Here is a 12,965-nt window from a genome sequence, read left to right on the forward strand (position 1 = left end):
ATTTTCTTGTTTTCTCATGTACTTTTCCCTCAGTTCATTTAGGTGACCTGTCTGGAGTTCCTTGCTCTGCTCCCTGTAATTGCTGCTTCAGAGTGATGCTGCAGCTGGGGGATGGCTTCATGGAAGGAAGGAAGGATGAAGGAAGGTGAGGGGGAGGTCCTCAGCCAGTATTAACTGGGGGAGGTTTGTCACAAATGACATCTCAACAGCACTGTCCCCTCAGCAAAACAGGACAGGACCACGGGACAGCTCTGTCCCTTCTGTCTGATTGATGTTTGAACGACAGAAACATCGTGGAGCTTGATTTTTCTTTGGGCATAGATATTGTTTCTGTGAAAAATCTAAATACTTGAGTGTTTGCAGTATATTTTGCCAGGGGTCTGCTTCTGTTTAGCACTAATTTTAGAGGTTTGTTTGTTTTTTTCCAGAAGAGATGGATAGAGCCAGTGCTGACCTCACGTTTTAGTGGCATGTTTAATTAATGAAGGAGCAATTGTTGCTCCAGTGCAGCCTCACTCACAATTAATTGAAGTGTGAGGTCTACACTGAGTCCATACACACCAAGAAATCTTCAGGAGGCTCCAGACTTGCAGACTTTGCTGCTGGAAACCAAAATTCCAAGTAATACATAACAAAGCCAAGAGATGAGGGAAGGGATGCAGTGGAGAAACAAATTTGTGCAATGAATTTTTTTCCAAGAATAGCAAAAAAAAAAAAAATTCCAATGGGCACTTGGAGACCATGGGGCCTCCCAGACATCTGGGGGGCAAACCTTGGAAATAATCTCCACTGGATCTGAATTCCATGATACATTTCCAAAGGGTAACTGCATTAGGCAGAGCAAAGAGCAGAAAATATAAGGACAAGGAGCCCTTAATAATTTCTTTCTTCTTCAAAAATAAAAATCCTGGAAGAAGGCTAAAAATTAGGAAAGGGGGTAGTTTGCAGGAATGGATGGTCTTGTTCATCACCTAAGTGGTAGGACAGGGTTTCTTTTTTGATTTTTTTTTTTTTTAAACTGTAAACTACCTCATGACAATTGGTGATAAAAGAACAGAGCCTTTCAAAAATCCATTTTAATAAAACACTCTATGACCTCATAGATATGCATAGGATTTAGAAATAACATGGATTTTAATGAAGGTACTTGAAAGGTATGGTGCCATATTGCAATTTTATGGAAGATCTTAGATTAATGAAATTAAACGTGAACTGCATTGTTTAGATGATGAACTTAAGGTCATATCTGCAGCATTTGAAAGAGAAACCTTGAGTGGAGGGTGTAGAATCATTGATTTAGACCCTGGTAGACAGCTGAATAGCAAGCATTGAAGCATGAAGGTAAATTCCCATATTTCATTGTTAGAAGGTTAGCTGGTGGCTGCCAGCTTTTCAGTGATAATCACCAACCAATTCCACCCTGTTTCAAAAAAGATTTTGCCTTTGTGTGCTAAGGCACTTTGAGAACCCATTACTGCTCAAAGCAGGGGCACAGTGTTTAAAGAGAAGCTATTTCTGCAAAATGCAGGATGGCAAGGGGTTGCTGCTGTCCTTGGGCAGTGGTGCTATTAAGTTCATTAGGATCATCATCCATTTAAAATGCTGATGAGGAGAAGTGAGACTGTTTGCTGGGGATGCCAGAGGCCCCTCCTACTGCAAGTCACAACTTGGTGTCAGCAGTAATTAGCTCTTTTGCTTCCCTAAGATTTTTTTTTTTTTGTCAGACAGTGGCCCTTTCAGGTGTAAGTACTGGTTTGCTCCCCAGACAGACAGACAGACAGACAGACAGACACAGGGGGAATAAATGCACATGCACACGTGTTAAACTAACAGGCACAAATTTGTACAACAGGAAAATTGCAAGGAATTAAATCCTCAGGCCTTAAGAATAAGTGATAATGGAATGATACTGCCAATTACTGCTGGAGAACAGTGTTGTCACAGGGAATAGCTCCTGGAGATGGAGGGATGAGGGGCGGGGAGAAGATTCCCTTTTGACAGTTTGCCATTACAGGGAATTTGTCAAGGATGTTAAAATTAGATCTAACTGGGCCAGATCCCCAGATGACATAAATCAGCTTCTAGACCTCAAACCACGATCTGGCCACGTCCTCCTCTTTGTTCTTTCTTCATCTTTATTATCTGCATCATAACACTGCCTGAAAGCTGCACGGATGCTTTGAGCCCCATTGTCTTAGTGCTGCTCAGATGCAGAGAGAGGAGGCATTGCCCTGCTTTCAGCTGCTCTGCACAGAGCCTTTTCTCCTTTAAAGCATCTGGGGGTTCCACAAAACCTCCCAAACAAGTGTGGGAGATGGGGGCCTTGCCTGGGCTCCAGGCTGTGGTGTTGCTCTGGGTTAGTTCTGACCTGCTCTTAGTCTGGGTAAGATGAGCTCCTTCCCACAGCAGCCAAGTGATGGAGTTGCCTTTAATGAGGGCTCTTAAAGAGGGAGAAAGCTGAAAGGGGAATCCATCATCCTCCACCCAGCCCAGCTGATGGGAAACAGAGTCATGCTGCCAGGGAGCCTTTAGCTCCTGGAGTGGCCTGTAGGGTGCTCCCTGTCTGGGTACAAGAGAGGGCAAAGCTGAAAAAGTTGCTCTGATACAGGAAAAGATCTCACTGTGCATTGTCTTCCAGCCAAATTTTTTTTTGCAAGCAGAGCTAAATTCTGCCACACCATGAAAGCTGCCTGAAAGCTGCCAGTAAGGAAATTAGAGAAGAAATAGTGCTAGATAATTGTTGTGAATGCCTTATGATCACTCCTTTCATTAGAAGCTTCCTTGTTTTCTCCCTGGTGTACACCCCAAACAGCTTGCACATGATTTATCTGTGTGTGTTTGGGGAGGAGAGGCAAAGAGAATAAAGTCTTAGCCATTAGACATTTAAAAAGGCAGTTGGGAGATACAGAGACATGATGTGTATTAAAATAAATGGAAGCTGTGTGTCTAAATCCCCTGGTCATCCTTGAAAGTTGTGTCCCCACTATTTATCTTGCAGTCACTTCCAGACAGGGCACTGCACATCCCAGCTTTAGTGTGCATCTAAGTGCAACTGGACAGGAACAGCAGGAGCTGTGCCCAGCTCTGTGCCAGGTTCTGCTTCATGTGCTGAGTAAGGAGAGCACAAAGCTTTGAGATGGTGCAGGGCGTTTTCTGGGAAACTCTCTGGAGATCAAAGTGCAGGTCCCACAGAAGTTAAAGGGATGTGATTCCCCCTTCCCTTTTCCAGAGGTTGGTGGGAAGTACAGCTCTGGGCCTCAGACAGACTGACCCTGCTGTGTCCACTTCTGGGGGGCTCCTCTGCTGAGCTTTTAATAGATTCATAACTTTCCATCCAGTTGTAGATCTTCCAACAAATATTTTTTCATTTTTAAAAGGAGCTTTTGGCATTGGCCACTCCAGGAATGCTGACCCATGGAGCCTAAACAGTGAAGTTAGGGCATGTTAAATATCCATTGATTATAAACCCCATATTAATTGATGTTTAGCAGCTCCACTAATGGAGAGGAGCTCATTACATAGCAGTTAACCCTCAACACGTATATATTAAATAATCAATTAGTATTTATTTAACATACAATAACCTCCCTATTAGAGCTAAATTAAAAGCCTCTTTATGGAGGCCTTGCAGAAAGCAGTGCACTGTGTGAACCTGGAGTCAGGAATCTGCATTAACAGCCTGAGCCTTCCTTAGCTCTGGTGCCCTCAAATTGTACCATGTGAAGTGAAAAAGTGGAGGGGTTGTGTTCCTGACCAAAGTTCTCTTGGTTCTCCAGCACAAGGTGTTCTTGCAGGCACATCCCACTCCTGTGAAAGGCCAAGCTGAGAAGTGGAAGAGGAGAGAGCCTGAAGATGGAAGACAGATGGAAAAGTTTGCTGTGCCAGAGACCAGAGGGCAGGCACAGGGACCTTTGCCAGGAGGCAGGAGAACCTTCCAGCATGCACAGATGCCACCAGGCTCTGGGGACACTGGGAGGCCAAGGAGGCATCCAGGGTCACTCACCCCATTGCAGACAGACCCTGAGATGTAAGTTGGACACAGGGGCTGCTCTGGCCACTGGGTTTGGTGTTTCTCCCATCCCCAAACCTTCAGTCTGGTGAGACTGTGCTGGGCCCTGTGGTGCCTGGCAGGCAGGAGTGAAGGCTGGGGAGATGCTGGGTGGATTAAAGCTGAAGCCAAGATAAAGCTGATTTACCCCCCTCTGGCAGTCTGGTGCAGGAGGCTCTCACTGCTGCAGTCACAGAGTGCAGGAGCTGTGCAGTTTTAACACCACAGGAGTAGAATTTTCAATGGAAACTCTTCCTAAATGCTAGGGATTGTAGCACTCAACAGCAAAAAAGGTGAGTCAGGTTTCTCCAGCATAAACAGTGCCAAAAGAGCACACAGGTGTGAAACAAATGCTGTAGGGCTGCATGGAGGGAGAAGAAATGAGGAGAGGAACTCTCCTGAGCATGATTCAGCAGGAGAAAGGCTCCAGGGACTCTTCAGCAGAGGAGTGAGAAGTTGGGGAGTGGTGGTCCCAGCAAGATGCAGAGGATGGGGGAGAGGGAAGCAGTAAAAGCCCCTTGGAAACTGAAGAAAAGTTTTTTTTCAAATGGAAAGGAGAGGTCTGGGCAATACAGAAAGCAAAGAAGTGGCATGGCTGGGTAATGGCAATTGGGCAAACTGGGGAGCTCAGGAAAGGAATAGCTGAAGTTAAATTGCTCCAAATGAGTCTCTCCTGCGTTATGTTCTGAGCTGCCATTTGTATCTGTGTGGTGTCTGGAATGTCAGCACATGGATTTACTCCCATCTCTCCCTGGTACAAAAAGAGTGGCAATGCAGAGTTGAGCAGGGAGCTGTCTGTTTCCCTTAGAGCCTGGGTGAGTTTTGTATTGGGGTCTAATGGGCCCAGAACCTATTCAGAGCTAAATTGTATCACCCCCACCCTAGGCATTCATCTGGGAAAGCTGGGAAATCAAGCAGCATCTCCAGAAGTCAATTTTGGTTCTCAAAATGGAGCCAGCTCAAGAAATTGTCATTGATCCACTTCTGAACTTGGAGCAAATTTCCATAAAAATAATCAGATGATCCCAGCTGCTGGAGTTTGTAATGCCACGGGTTTCACAGGCTGGGATGGGCAGGGCTTTGGTTTCAGGTCTCTCCTCTTCAGGGTACCAGTTCCACCTGGGGAGGGAAGGGATGGGAGAGGAGGTCTTCACCACCCTCTTTGTACTGGTTAAAAATGAACAAATGAAAGCAGGTTTGCTGTCTGATCCTCAGCTGATGGAAACAGGAGCAGCCCTATGAGCCTTAAAAAAAAAAACAACAACAAAACCTCAATTAATTTAGGCTTCAGAGGTGTGAAGAAAGAAATATGAGGAAGAGGAGGGCCCCTCTGGGGCAGTCCTGCTGGTCTGGGGTGTTTATTCATGTGTGAAAGGGGGTACATGTCACCCCACTCCTGAGGGAGGGCCCCAGCTTCTGGGGGGGATGGAACCAGGACAGAAACAGGCAAATAACTCTAGATTTGAAATATTCACAGGAGGAGTTTATTGAAGGGATAAGCAAAATAAAACTGGGGGGTACAGGCAGTGCTGCTTGAAGGGGAATAATGAACCTGGCAGAAGAACTGCTGTAACCATTTTGGATCTCACGGAAGACCCCATCGTGGTTTTATTGTCTTGAGAAAATATAATTGTGTTTCTGTCCAGCCCTGCTGTGGGGCACACTGCAAGCACATTCCAGTGCCTCCCCCTCCTGAAACTCAGGGAGGACTTTGCTGTTTACTGGAGTAGAAAGAGACCTTCGTGGGCTTTTCCCTGCAAGGACAGCACCAGTCCTTTGAGCAAGTGATGGTCACCTGTATTCACAGGTGTATGATGTATTTTTAACACTTGCTATAAATTACTTCTTTTTTTCCTTCCAGCTTCTGGAAACATTCCCAGTGCCTGGCCTCTTCATCAGGATTGTTACATTCTGGCTGCTGAAAAGAGGGAAGTGCCTTTTTCTCTTACAGTTTCTTAGCATGGACCATAGGGTGAGGGGCTGTGTCGGGGAGGGGAACCCCGTTGTGAGCAGCACTGGGTAAACACAGCAGAAATGACAGTGACAGTCCTCATCACTGAGTGTTAGCAATCCAAACAGCCACAGCAGTCAAGGAATTTGAGAGCAGGGATGTAACACAAGCAAAAGGAAGAACGTGACAGTTTGCAAACACTGAGCCAGTTGCGTGATTTTTTTCCTAGGTGTGTTCATTCTTTAAGTATCTTGAAGGGAAATGCAAATTAATTTTATCCTGGGCTGGTCTGTGTGCAAGCTAGGTCTGTTGGAGTTTTAGATTAGACATGCAGAATTATTTATTTTCTTTTGTAGAAAGAGATAACCAAAGTGATTTTTGAAATTGGAGGATATTATCAAAGCCTGGTTTTGCCTAAGGGCACAGGGGATATATCATTGAGCCCTAGGGAAGGGCAATATTTTGCTTTTCTATTAATAATAAGCAGAAGACAGTAGTGAAACAGAAGCAGTAGAACAAAAACAAACTAAAAAGCTTCACCAAATTGATTTTACAAGGTAAAATTTTGGGTTAGTTGGAAGGTATTAATGTTTCCTAAACCACCTGATTTAATCGATGTTACTGCAAAGGTAACATCAAACTTAAATTTAGGAAATTAGGCTAAAAATTTTCTATTACCCTGATATTTTGCCTTAGAGAAATGCTAACACAGAAGGAATTTCCTTGGGAAAGAAATGAGTACAGGATGCTGCACAGTTTAGTTAAACTGATGATGAATTCTGGGGCAGGACAATAAGGAAACTCATACAAGAATATTAATTCTGCTTCCAATCATCCAAGGAGTTCAGTCACTGAAGTCATGAGTGAATTTGTAGTCTGGTTTCCTCAGGCTTTGGGGAAGCCTTGCCAGTGCTTTTCATTCCTGCTAGATTTGCCTGAGATTCTTCAGTGTTATAAGTGGAAATAATTTCCTCAATGGAGAAGCAGCTGCCTCTTCCCTGCTCTGCTCTGTTGTACATCACATCTTCCCTCTGTCCTGCTGGGCAGCACCCAGGGCTGTGCCTGCAGGGTATTGGCCAGTCTTTTACCCAGTTATCCAGGGATAAACCACCCATCCTAAGCTAATCATGAAGGGCAGTGTTCTGGTGAAAAGGCTCTCTGAGGACTCACCTCTGCCACAGTGCCTTTGAGGAACTAACCTTTTAATTCAGGGAGAGGAGGGCTTGGGTTTCTATCACCCATGTTTAGAGCAGAAAGGAGCTGCCAAGGCTGAGGCCCTGGGTACCTGTCCCATCACTTTCTGTGCCCCTTGATCCCTTTGCTGTCTCCCTGTTTCCCTGGGAGAGCTGCTTGCTCCCAACACCCATATCTAAACACAAGTGTGACAAAGTTCTTTATAAAGAAGCGTGGCTGCCAAGAATAAGTAATTCCTATCTGTAAGACATTATGAAGTCCTCAGCTTGCAGGCAGCAGGGCAGAGTTATTTTAGCTGTGTTGTCTCTTAGGATTGCTTATCCTCCATCTCTGGGAGGGATGGCAGGCAGCCTGCAGCCCTGCTGATTTAAGCTTGCCAGGCTCCCGTGTTGCCTCTCCTGCTGAAGTGCCTGAGCTGCCCCACAGGACTTGCCCATAAACTGCCCAGCCCAAGGAAGATGTTGCCTGTTTCCTAAAGGACAGGAGGAAATCACCCCCTGGACATCCTCAAGCTAATTGCCTCTCTGGGCAGGAAAAACACAAAATGCCTTTCCCACTGTTTTGTTTGTTGGCGTTTCTCTCTTTCCAGGGAAAAGCCATTTTTTTAATTTTTTTTTTTTTTAAAGTACTTTAGTATGTGTGAGTGAGAGTCTGTGTGGGGTAGGCGTGTGTGTGTGTGTGTGTTTAGGAGGTTAAAAAAAATTTCTTGCTGTCAGCAAGTGATGTTACAAACCTGCTCTGACAAGGCTGGTTGTATATTTACAGTTGGTGAGAGCGAAGGCTTCATCAATCTTCACGCTTTGAAAGGGACAGGCCCGCTCCCATGAGCACCTGCTCGGGGAGAACAGCTGAACTGTGACTTTCCAGGGAGCTAGCTGTAAATTTTAGCCATTCCCCCCGCAGCCCACGCATGCTTGAGCTCTTTAACCTTCCCAGGCTGGCAGGAGTCCCAGCAATCAGTTTAGTGCAAAGACTGGGGTTCTTTTTAATTAACCTTTTGTTTCCCACCGCAGGTGTTTCGAAGTTTCTTAATGTTAAAAAGGAAGAAGGGGGAAAAAAAATAAAATAAATAGTTTGCAGAGGTGCATCCCCTCTCTCCCACTTTTTCTATGGTTGGTGGTCAAACGGGATCAGTCTTGCTGGAGTTTCCCTTCCTGGATGTGGAAGAGCATCCGCTGGAACCTGCGGCACGGGTTCCCTTCAGGCAGCTGCAGAAAGTGCACTGCAAGGTCACGTTTCCTTCCTTGGGAGGCACCTGATTTTCCACTTGTCTTTCTCCAGGCAACTTTTCTTCAGACACTTGATCCCTGGGTGTGCTGATGTGCTGTTTAATTGGTTTGGCCTCTTGCACCCAGCCCGCTTGGCCAGGGGAAGTTTGATTATGGACTCGCTGGATGCTTCTGCAGGCTCTGCTCTTCCCAGAGCGCATGCTCAGTGTGAAAAAAACCCCAAAACCCAAACCTCAGAAGTTAAAAAAAACCCAACCCTTCTTACAGCTCCACATGGGCCATCCTGCAGTAACCATCTCTGATGTTACACTGGACAAGGCCAGCGAGGAGATGGAGTTTGGAAAATGTCGTAGGGAAGCACGAGGAGAGGCTTGGGATGGATGATGGCTGGGAGGTGGAGCAGTGTTTTTGTAGGTAAAAGCACTTGGTTTGCTTTCAGGTAAGGTTGTCCTGTTACTAAAATAAAGCTGTATCATTTTGGGAGGGGAACATTCCTGCCCTGTAGGAAAAGCAGCATCCTCTTTGATCAATAAAATTATTAGGAGAACAAGAACCTGTTGTATCTCTATGAAAATTCATATGTGGAAATTTATCATCATGAAAAAAATACATTGAAGCCCCACTTAAAACAATAAAATATATCTTTGAGGGAAAGTTTCAGACTTTCCCCTATAAGAGGAATAATGGTTTCTATAATTTAATAGGTGCTAAATTTGGTGAGGAGTGCCAGCAGATCCATTTCACATAATGATATTTTATCTCCCTTGAAATGGTCATTCTCATGAACATCTTTTTATTGGTTCTCTTGTCCCACAAAATGTCCAAGGTGGTGCTGCTCATCCTCAAAAGCTGAGCACACACAGAGGCAGGGCTGCCTAGAGAAACCTATTAATAATGGTGACACACAAAATGGGCAGGAACTGCATGACAGTTAAATGTGCTCCCTATAAATAAAAAGCATTTCTACTTTGACCCTCAGGGCTGTGGCTTTTCAGCGTTTACTTTTGTAGGAATTAAGGTGGCCACAGCTATTAAAAACCAGAGATGAAATGCAAAGAAACTCAGGTGAGGATAACAACAAAAGAGGAGGGTTTCCAGAGAACATCTCACTGCAAGGGTCAGCTGGAAATAAAAAACCTGAAATTGTCCTTGAGTGTGGGATTTTGTTTATATAGGCAAGGACAATTTGCTTCTTGGTAAAAGCAGTGATTTATTCTCTTTGGTATCTAATTGCAAATTCACAGAGCCAAACCTTTTCCTCACCGAGCTCTACTGAGATGGGTGAGAGCATTAGTTATGAAGGCTCACAGATTTTTAGAGCCCTCATAGTGTACATCATATATAAACTAAAACTTAGGGTTTCATTCTGGTTGGTACTCTGTGCTGACTGGAGGGAGCAGTCTGTGACTGCTACAACAAAAGATAAACTGAGGTTCAGGAAGGGGAAAAGATAATTTTATTTTTTTTTTGGGGGGGGGGGAGGAGGAAAGAAGCAGGAAGTTGGAAGAAAATCAGAATAAAATGGAAGTAGAAAATATACGAGGGTAGGCATCAGAAAGGAGATGTATGATGTTGTTGTGTGATAAATACACTTGGTATAAAATAGCCAGTGACATTCACAGTCAACAGAAGGTCTTTGCTGCCTTCCCTCTCATGTGCTGTAGACCTGTAGAATCAAAACTGTCTTGAGTTTTGCCTCCCTTTGAATTCTCCCACTTTAACTGACTGTTTGCCTACTTGGGAGCTAATTTTATTAAAGACAGTTTTCCTCTTGCATAAGGAGAAAATATTGAAGGAAACTGAGCAGAGGTGATGGAGAAATTAAGAGTGTTAAAAGACCCTGAAAGCATGTGGTCCATGTCAACCCCCTTTCAGGATTTTGAGCTGAATCATCAAAAAGCAGGAAAAATCTGAGATAAATGAGAATCTCTTTGAAGATCAGTAATGGAGAGGTTCCTGCAAGTGTCAAGTCTGGAGGTCCAGGGAAGGTTTCCAGAAGCGAAAGCCAGTGGTACAGAAGAAGGTCTGGGAGTCCAAGGAGTTAACGCAGACATTGGTGGGGCAATTATCAGTGTTTCTGTAATAAGCTTCAATGAAAGATTTTTGATTCATGCACTCCTAATTAATTAAATTAAAACTCCAATTACAACTCCCTGAAGCAGGTAAGTACTAGCTAAACAGCTACCATCAAACACAGTGTATCAGACTTTCCAATGGTTAACAGGGTGGAAACTCCTCTTCAAAAACTTAAGTGTTTTGGGGGGAAAAATAGCATAATTTGGGTCTCTCCAGCGGTATGATGCCCATTTATTTGGGATCCAAACAGCTTTAGAGCACTCACTATCACCTTGCCTAGAGTGAGCTGCTAAGGGGGGCTGCAAGACTCTGGCTACTAAATCTTAAATCTTTGTTTTAGGCAAACTCCTGAGCTCCAAAAGGCTTCTGGAGAGAGCCGAGGGGAAAGAGAACCGAACCATCCCAGCCCTGCTCCATGGCCAAGCTTCCACTACCTGTGAGGGGGCCCCAGTTGGGCCTCAACCCAACCATTTCTGGTGAGGACACAGCTGCCCCCACTCCCACGGCCTGGACTGATCCATTTGTGCCTCAACTTGAAGGAAATGAGGAAAAGAAGAAACGTGTTCCCGCGGAGGCCAAAGCTGTGGGGCTGGGACAGCCTCCGCTGCCTCCCTGTCCGCCATCACCCACAGCTGCTGTGAGGGATGCGCTTGGGCCCTGGGTGCATCTTCCTCAGGTAAGTCTGGGCTGAGGAGGGATGTGGGGGGATTGTCCCTCTGTGCCCATCTGGGAAATGCCCCGTGAAGCGGTGTGGAACCGGCACCGTGTGGATGTGGCGGATGAATCCAAGCTGGGCAGCGTTTGGGCCGGGGCTGCGTTTGGGCGGGAAAGCGTTTGGGCGGGAAAGCGGCGGCAGCCTCGCTCTCCCCTCAGGTTGGAGCGGCGGGGCCGGGGGCACCACAAGTGTCTCCGCCGAGCTCGGGGCCGTGTGGCCGAGGCACTGCTCGGCGCCCGCCACTAGAGGCTGCTCCATACCTCATTAAATCAACACCGGCAGCAAATTAATGAGGGGCCCGAGCAAACGGAGCCCGAACGGGGCGGTTTGTCCCTTCTTCCCGGGAGCTGGCGGCGGGGATGATGGAGGTCGGGCCGCCCGCCCGCCCGCCCTAGGCCTCGGCTCCCACTCTGCTCCAGACGGAGGGATCCTGAACAAGGAAACTCTGATCTCCCACTTCCTTCTGTACCAGGAAGATGTGGTGACATCTTGAGAAGTTACCCCCTCATATAATTTATATACAGCGGGAGTCGTGTTCTGGGATCCCAGCAACCCCTGGTGACTTTGCCAGGCGGAGTTCTGCAAGAGATGCATCTAAAGAGATGCTCCAGAGCTTCCTTGCTGCCATCTCCTCTCAAAGAGAGCTTCACAAGAGGTATTTCCAAGTTGCATTCCTTTGTCTCAGAGGAGTAGGTGTGCGTGGTGTCTATCAGCCCTCACCCCACAAATCTGTTCCCTTTTTGCTTCAGTTTGAAAAATAAAAATACTATAAAAACCCAACCCAGGGCTGATGTGTTGGTGTAAGCAGCAGCTGTAGTGCTCCCAGGGAGAGTTGGTGTGCTGTAACCTACACCCGGAGAGCGGTGGTTGTTATTAATCTCAGTTCTGCTGTGAGCTGCTGCTTCCACAGAACAATATACAACTTCATTCAAGCATGCTATTGTTGTTGTCTGCCTGGCACTTTAGGCTGCTGTGTGAGGGAAGGTTTTATAGGCTCAACATTTATAGTAAGTAAATATCAGCATTTTCACCAGCCTCCTTCCTCCTCTCCCCAAAGCTCAGGCTTCATTTCCGCCCCCCCCACCCCATCTTCTTTTGCCACCAACTTGATCTTATTAGTCTGCAAAATTATAGCCTTGTCATAAACCTGGCATTCTGGACTAAGGAGAGCCCCTAGCAGCAACGCTCGTATTTTCATTTTTTGTATTTTTCATCAGTGACATTGGTCCAGGTTTTTTGGTTTTCTTTAAACACAGCTCTGAAAGGATAAAGCTGGAAAGCCCTATCCATTTCCTGGAAAGGCCAGTTTCTGTCTGTCAGCATCTGTCATGCAGTGTACACTATTATTTAAAAGCAACTACCACCATGGACAGGCCAGACTATATAAGGGATTTCTCTCACTCTAATTCCCATATTTGGTGGCCTCTGCAGTATTTCTTGTTTAGCCTCCCTGTGCTACTGAGGGGTGCATGGGAAGGCTGGACAAGAAATGAATGTTAAAGAAGTGCTGGTATCCTCTTTTTTTTTTTTTTTTTTTTTTCAGACAAGGAGGCATAACTGCATCCACACTGAGCAGCTCACAGCTTGAGGATGCTCCTGGCTACCACTCCTGCCCTGATCACCCTGCTGCTGTGGTGGAGAGGTCCTCACTCCAGCTTCCAGCCAGCTTCAGGTACAAGGTGGGCCTCCCTTGCCCTTTTGGCTCTTCAAGCAGTTCACACAGTAAACACTGCCCTGCAAATTCAAAGCCAC

General features: G+C 45.9%; 1 long non-coding RNA gene across 1 annotated transcript in view; it reads left to right on the forward strand.

The window, feature by feature from the left end:
* Positions 1 to 10,717: 10,717 nt before the first annotated feature.
* The window catches only part of LOC139805999 (uncharacterized), a 177,189-nt gene continuing 174,941 nt past the window's right edge, over positions 10,718 to 12,965 (forward strand). Inside the window, exons 1-3 of the long non-coding RNA XR_011730073.1 lie at positions 10,718 to 11,174; positions 11,738 to 11,868; positions 12,757 to 12,892. This is a non-coding gene — a long non-coding RNA (uncharacterized lncRNA). The remainder of the gene's footprint in view (positions 11,175 to 11,737; positions 11,869 to 12,756; positions 12,893 to 12,965) is intronic.

The sequence above is a fragment of the Heliangelus exortis genome, chromosome 21 (genome assembly GCF_036169615.1).
Source record: "Heliangelus exortis chromosome 21, bHelExo1.hap1, whole genome shotgun sequence".
NCBI lineage: Eukaryota > Metazoa > Chordata > Aves > Apodiformes > Trochilidae > Heliangelus > Heliangelus exortis.